Consider the following 6,842-nt stretch of genomic DNA (forward strand, 5'->3'; position numbering starts at 1 on the left):
GTGGGTGTTTGTGTGTGTGTGTGTGTGTGTGTGTATGAGAGAGAGAGAGAGAGAGAGAGTTTGTGAGCATCACACCTTAGGATTTTTCTATCCTCCCTCAATGAAGTGACATAGAAGAGACATAACAGAACTTCCTCTTTCTGACATATAACATTTTATTTCCAAATATTCCAAGTAAGAAAATTAGGCAATGAATTTTATAAATTAGAAAAATAATAATGCTATCTTAGATACTATGCGGGATCCTAATGATCTTTTTATACAGAAAAAGAAGACAAGTGTCCAGGTTGCATCTGAGGTTTCTTTGCAAAGATGACACTGTCCTCACAATGAGGACAGTGTCCTCTTTTCCAAAGACTTTCTTTACCCTGTAACTTAACAGGTAGGAAAACTAACCTCAGTCTTTTTGTGAATGATTATTCCACAAATACAGTGGATAGGAAACCTCTCTCTCCCATCTAGCAAAAGCATAGGTCTCAGTTTATTTCAATCATAAATTTGATATCTTGGTCTCTATTTTTCAACAAATATTTCATCTTCAGAATAATAAAGAGATAAAGAAAATAGTTAAATACAATCAGTATTACTCATTATTTAACAGGAAAAATTTCCAAAATTCAGAAGAATTTGTTTCCCTAAAAAAATCTTTTTGAAGAAAGATTTGTAGCATACTACTTTACTTAGATTTTAAAGATATTTTGTTTGTCCAGGTAGGATAATAGTATTTTTATGCCATGAGTTGTACATTATTTTACTTTTTGATAATCACACTATAAACAACCTAATTGCTAATCATCTTATTAATAACTTTTATCTTTTACCTTTGAATATGATTATTTTTATAAATCAACTACCATTTTGTAAACATTTTATATTAAAATTATTAAATAATATTTCAGATTTTACCTTTTTATTCTGTGAAACACCTAAACAGCAGGCTTTTTTTTCAATAAGAGGGGATAGAAGAAAAATGTATCTCCCCTAATAGGGGATCTGTTCTTTACATGCTAACATTTACCTTCATTATCCATTGCAACTGTGGATGCCACTTTTTTGATCTATTGTAACAACTGGTCAAAAATAGGATAAGAACTGACTGGAGATCTTCCTGTAGTATTTGGGTGCTATTATCCAATGGCCTGAAAGATCAGAAGAAAGATTAGTGTTATAACCTAAATAGTCAGATCTCCAAACATTTAAGAAATATTTCTTCCTTATTGAGTAAATACTTCAGTGTAAACCATCTCAGTCAAAATTAGAAACATTCAAATTTTACTAAAGAAAAATTTTTATAAGCAAAGTAGATAAAAAGGTCTTAATTAGAATACCATTTAAGAGATCATTTTTCAATCTGAATAATGTTTGCTATTTTTTAACCTCTATTTAAAAATACTTAGCTTATTTCACTAAATGAAATAAATGAATGAATTCACTAAATGAATCAGGTGGCTGCTGCTGCTAAGTCACTTCAGTCGCGTCCGACTCTATGTGACCCCAAAGACGGCAGCCCACCAGGTTCTGCCATCCCTGGGATTCTCCAGGCAAGAACAATGGAGTGGGTTGCCATTTCCTTCTCCAATTTAAAAATACACTTAGCTTATTTCACTAAATCAGTATAGGTGGCTAGAATACCCTATTTTGTAAGGCTATAGGACATTTTGTCTGGGATTTGAGGTTGTTTGCTTGGAAAGAATTCTCTTTTACCATGGTTACTGAAGAAACAGTATCATTCTTTTTAAGTTTATTTTTAAAACAAATACACATAATTTATAATGTTTTTTTTTTATTTTTTATTTTTTATTAGTTGGAGGCTAATTACTTCACAACATTTCAGTGGGTTTTGCCATACATTGACATGAATCAGCCATGGAGTTACATGTATTCCCCATCCCGATCCCCCTCCCACCTCCCTCTCCACCCGATTCCTCTGGGTCTTCCCAGTGCACCAGGCCCGAGCACTTGTCTCATGCATCCCACCTGGGCTGGTGATCTGTTTCACTATAGATAATATACATGCTATTCTTCCGAAACATCCCACCCTCGCCTTCTCCCACAGAGTTCAAAAGTCTGTTCTGTATTTCTGTGTCTCTTTTTCTGTTTTGCATATAGGGTTATCATTACCATCTTTCTAAATTCCATATATATGTGTTAGTATGCTGTAATGTTCTTTATCTTTCTGGCTTACTTCACTCTGTATAATGGGCTCCAGTTTCATCCATCTCATTAGAACTGATTCAAATGAATTCTTTCTAACAGCTGAGTAATATTCCATGATGTATATGTACCACAGCTTCCTTATCCATTCGTCTGCTGATGGGCATCTAGGTTGCTTCCATGTCCTGGTAGTTGTTTCTTTCTCATCATACCATCAGAACTAATGATTTTATCTTAATATACGAAAGAAATACTGTGCAAAAAGAAAATGTCATAACAGACACTGTTTGGTCATGATAAAAATATAGATCTACATTCTAAGAACAAATTATGCTTAATGTATCAAAGTATGATCTTTCAGGAAGGTTATAACATTTTTATACATTAGGTGTTTTGATGACAAGGGGTTTTTTAATTGAGGTATGAAAAACCTTAAACCTGTATAACTATGAAGAAATGAATATATGATCATAATTGAAAACATATATTCATTTGGTGACAACAGGCATGCAATAAGACATTTCCAAGTTGCCTAAATTCTCTATGTGATATTTGTGAGTAGGGCAGACTGTCTCCTTTAACTCAGTAGTTACTTCCACAGGCCTGAAAACCTTGGCAAAGTTGTTTCAAAAGGTGTGTGGAGGATGTAACGACTTGAATTGCAGTAACATTGGAATTTGGCTAACATTAACTTCCTTTTCTTTCCTGATAACTTTTGGGACTAGTACTCAAAGTAGAAAAAGAAATGTGAAATATTTTTTCTTTGAGAACATATTAATACACTCAGTAAAGTTCTGAGAATTTTAAAACCTCTTTAATGAAAAATTTTCTTGTTTTAATAGATGTTCATTTCTTTTGTTGTGGCTTTATGTTTGGAAAATTGGGGAGGATAGTGATTGTTTCTAGAAAAGTCAAATGTTTTCAAAAAAATTCAATAGCTTTGTTGAAGTGCCTTTTCTAGTCAATTAAAAGTAAAAAGGTTGATCAAATTAAGCAAATATGTATGATATCAATCAAGATTAGGGAAAGAAAATGATTAATCATTGAAACTTATGTTAGAATCAATGGGTTGATCTTGTTGGAATGTGCTACTCGTTCATTGGATGAACTGCACATTTTTTATTTATGCTCAAGCTTTTGAAATATTACAGTGAAGAATAAAGCATGAGTTTTTATGCATTATATGTTATTTTTAAAGTCACTTTTTAATACTCTGCTTCCCCCCTAAGCCATTGCTTTAGTTTTTCCCACAAACTTTGATATTTTGTATCTTCATTTTTATTCAATATTTTATAAGTTCTCTGTGTATTCCACTTTGACATGTGGGCTATTTAGAAGTATTTTGTTAAACTTTCAAATATATTTAAATATGTTTAAATTTCAAATATATTTCACTTTCCAAATGTCACTCTTCCATTGATTTCTACCATAATCTGCATGATTTTAAAGCTTTAAATGTGTTGCAGTTTGCCTTATGGCTCAGAAAAGGTTCTTTATTAGGAAATCTTCTCTGGGCACTTGAAAATAATGTATATTTTGCAGTTATTGAGTGAAATTTATATAAAGGCCAGTTAATTTGGATGATAGTGATGTTCAAGTCTTCTGTATGACTAACTTCTGTCTACTCCTTCTATTGATATGGATACAGCTACACTGAATTTTAGAACTATAATTGTGGGCTCCTGTGCTTTTCTTTTTAGTTCTCTCAATTTTCATTTAATGTATTTTGAAGGACTGTTGTCAGATTCATACAAATTTGGCTTTGTTGGGCCTTTTAAAATATTTAATCCTAATTTTATCATGTAAAATTATTTATCATTGGTTTATAGTCCTTGTTCTGATCTACCTTTTCTGATATTAATAGAATCAAATCAGTTTTCCCATTAGTTTATACGATATAGTCTTTTCAATTATTTTATTTTAACTTAGTTATAGTGATATATTTAAAGTGAATTTCTTATACAAAGCATATGTCTTTTTAAAATTTTTGACTGTGTTGGATCTTCACTGCTGTTGAGGCCTTTTTAGTTCTGGTGAGTGGTGTTACTCTCTGGTTTCAGTGCGCAGGCTTCTCATTGTGGTGGCTTCTCTTAATGTGGAGCAGTGCTAGGGCTTGTGGGCTTCAGCGGTTGTGGCACGTGAGCTCAGTAAATATTACTGCCAGGCTCTAGAGCACAGGCTCAATAATTGTGGCACAGGGGCTTACTTTCCTCCATGACAGGTGGGATCTTCCCGAATCAGGGATCAAGCCAATGTCTCTGGCATTGGCAGGCAGTTTCTTTGCCACTGAGCCACCAGGAAAACCCTAGAAAGCATACAGTTGGGACTTCCCTGATGGTCAAGAATCTGCATTGCAAAGCAGGGGACTTGGGTTCCATCCTTGGTTGGGAAACTAAGATTCCGCATGCCATGGGACAACTAAGCCTGTGTGCTGCAACTAGAGAGCTCACATGATACGAGAAGAGCCCTTGTGCTGCAACTAAGATCTGATGCAACCGAATAAATAAACAAATGTTAAAAAAAATGAAAGCATAAAGTTCGGTCTTTTTTTAAAAAAAAATCCAATCTGACAGTTTCAAACTTTATATTATCTATAAGTTAACCATTATCTCTATTTCTGGCTTGTTACCTATGGTGGTGGTGGTGGTTTAGTCCCTAAGTTGCGTCTGACTCTTGCGAACCCAGGGACTGTAGCCCTCAGTTTCCTCTGTCCATGGGATTCTCCAGGCTAGAATACTGGAGTGGGTTGCCTTCCTTTTCCAGGCTATCTTCCCAACCCAAGACTCAAATCTGGGACTCCTGCATTGTAGGGAGATTTTTTTTACCAACTGAGCTACCAAAGGAAGCTGCAAATTGTTAAGTCAGTTCAGTTCAGTTGCTCAGTAGTGTCAGACTCTGCGACCCCATGAATCGCAGCACGCCAGGCCTCCCTGTCCATCACCAACTCCCGGAGTTTACTCAAACTCATGTCCATCGAGTTGGTGATGCCATCCAGCCATCTCATCCTCTGTCATCCCCTTCTCCTCCTGCCTTCAATCTTTCCCAACATCAGGATCTTTTCCAATGAGTCAGTTCTTGGCATCAGGAGGTCAAAGTATTGGAGTTTCAGCTTCAGCATCAGTCCTTCCAATGAATATTCAGGATTGATTTCCTTTAGGATTGACTGGTTTGATCTCCTTGCAGTCCAAGGGACTCTCAAGAGTCTTCTCCAACACCACAGTTCAAAAGCATCAATTCTTCAGCACTCAGCATTCTTTATAGTCCAACTCTCACATCCATACATGACTACTGGAAAAAACATAGCTTTAACTGTAAAGACCTTTGTTGGCAAAGTAATGTCTCCGCTTTTTAATATGCTGTCTAGGTTGGTCATAGCTTTTCTTCCAAAGAGAAAGTGTCTTTTAATTTCATGGCTGTAGTCACCATCTGCAGTGACTTTGGAGCCCCCCAAAATAAAGTCTGTCACTGTTTCCATCATCTCCCCATCTGTTTGCCATGAAATGATGGGACTGGATGCCATGATCTTAGTTTTCTGAATTTTAAGTCAACTTTTTCACTCTCTCACTTTCATCAAGAGGCCCTTTAGTTCTTCTTTGCTTTCTGCCATAAGGGTGGTGTCATCTGCATATCTGAGGTTGTTGATATTTCTCCCAGCAATCTTGATTCCAACTTGTGCTTCATCCAGCCTCATTTTGCATGATGTACTCTGTATATAAGTTAAATAGGCAGGGTGACAATATATAGCCTTGAAGTACTCCTTTTCCTATTTGGAACCAGTCTGTTGTTCCATGTCCAGTTCTAACTGTTGCTTCTTGACCTGAATAAAGATTTCCTAGGAGGCAGATCAGGTGGTCTGGTATTCCATCTCTTTAAGAATTTTCCACAGTTTATTGTGATCCACACAGTCAAAGGCTTTGGCATAGTCAGTAAAGCAGAAGTAGATGTTTTCCTGGAACTCCCTTGCTTTTTCAGTGATTCAGTGAATGTTGGCAATTTGATCTCTAGTTCCTCTACATTTTTATAAATCATCTAATACTTTGTTATTTTTAGGATCAGAGCAATGTTCTCCTTTGGCTTTGTACATCCTAAGCATAAATGGAAATCTATGAAACATTTTAAAAAGAAAATATGTTTATTGTTGAGGGATATATTTTCCTTCATCATAGAAGTTCAAAATAGACACAGGGAATTCCTATTACAGCACAAAACAGAATCACTCCCCAGATACGTAGGTAGGGATAAACCAAACTACAAATCTACAATCTGGCTAATATAGCCATCCACAAAGAGAAGAGAGATAAAACAAAAAATATTTTTTGAAAAATAATATAACAGTACAACAAGGAATGTTCATTCTGTGCATAAAAGGGGGAAATTAACAGTTATATAAGTGTGAAATAGTCTGGGTTAAGTAACAGTTAATAATTTGTTACCTAGAAACCTCTTCATGTTTTTAATATGTTAATGTACACTCTAGATATCTAAAAAAATCTACTTAGTAGTTTTAATCTTACATGGTCAGTAAATCTCATCCCCCACCCTAGAACAAAGAATTCCCTAGAACACAATGTAAGATATGCTAGTTCAGATATTTCTAACTTCATAGGCATTAAAATTTTTTGTAAGATTGCTTCATTTTTATAACCTTAATACTGTGTTTAATTCTTTATGGTCCAGTTCTATCCTGA

The sequence above is a fragment of the Cervus canadensis genome, chromosome 19 (assembly GCF_019320065.1).
Source record: "Cervus canadensis isolate Bull #8, Minnesota chromosome 19, ASM1932006v1, whole genome shotgun sequence".
Taxonomy (NCBI): Eukaryota; Metazoa; Chordata; class Mammalia; order Artiodactyla; family Cervidae; genus Cervus; species Cervus canadensis.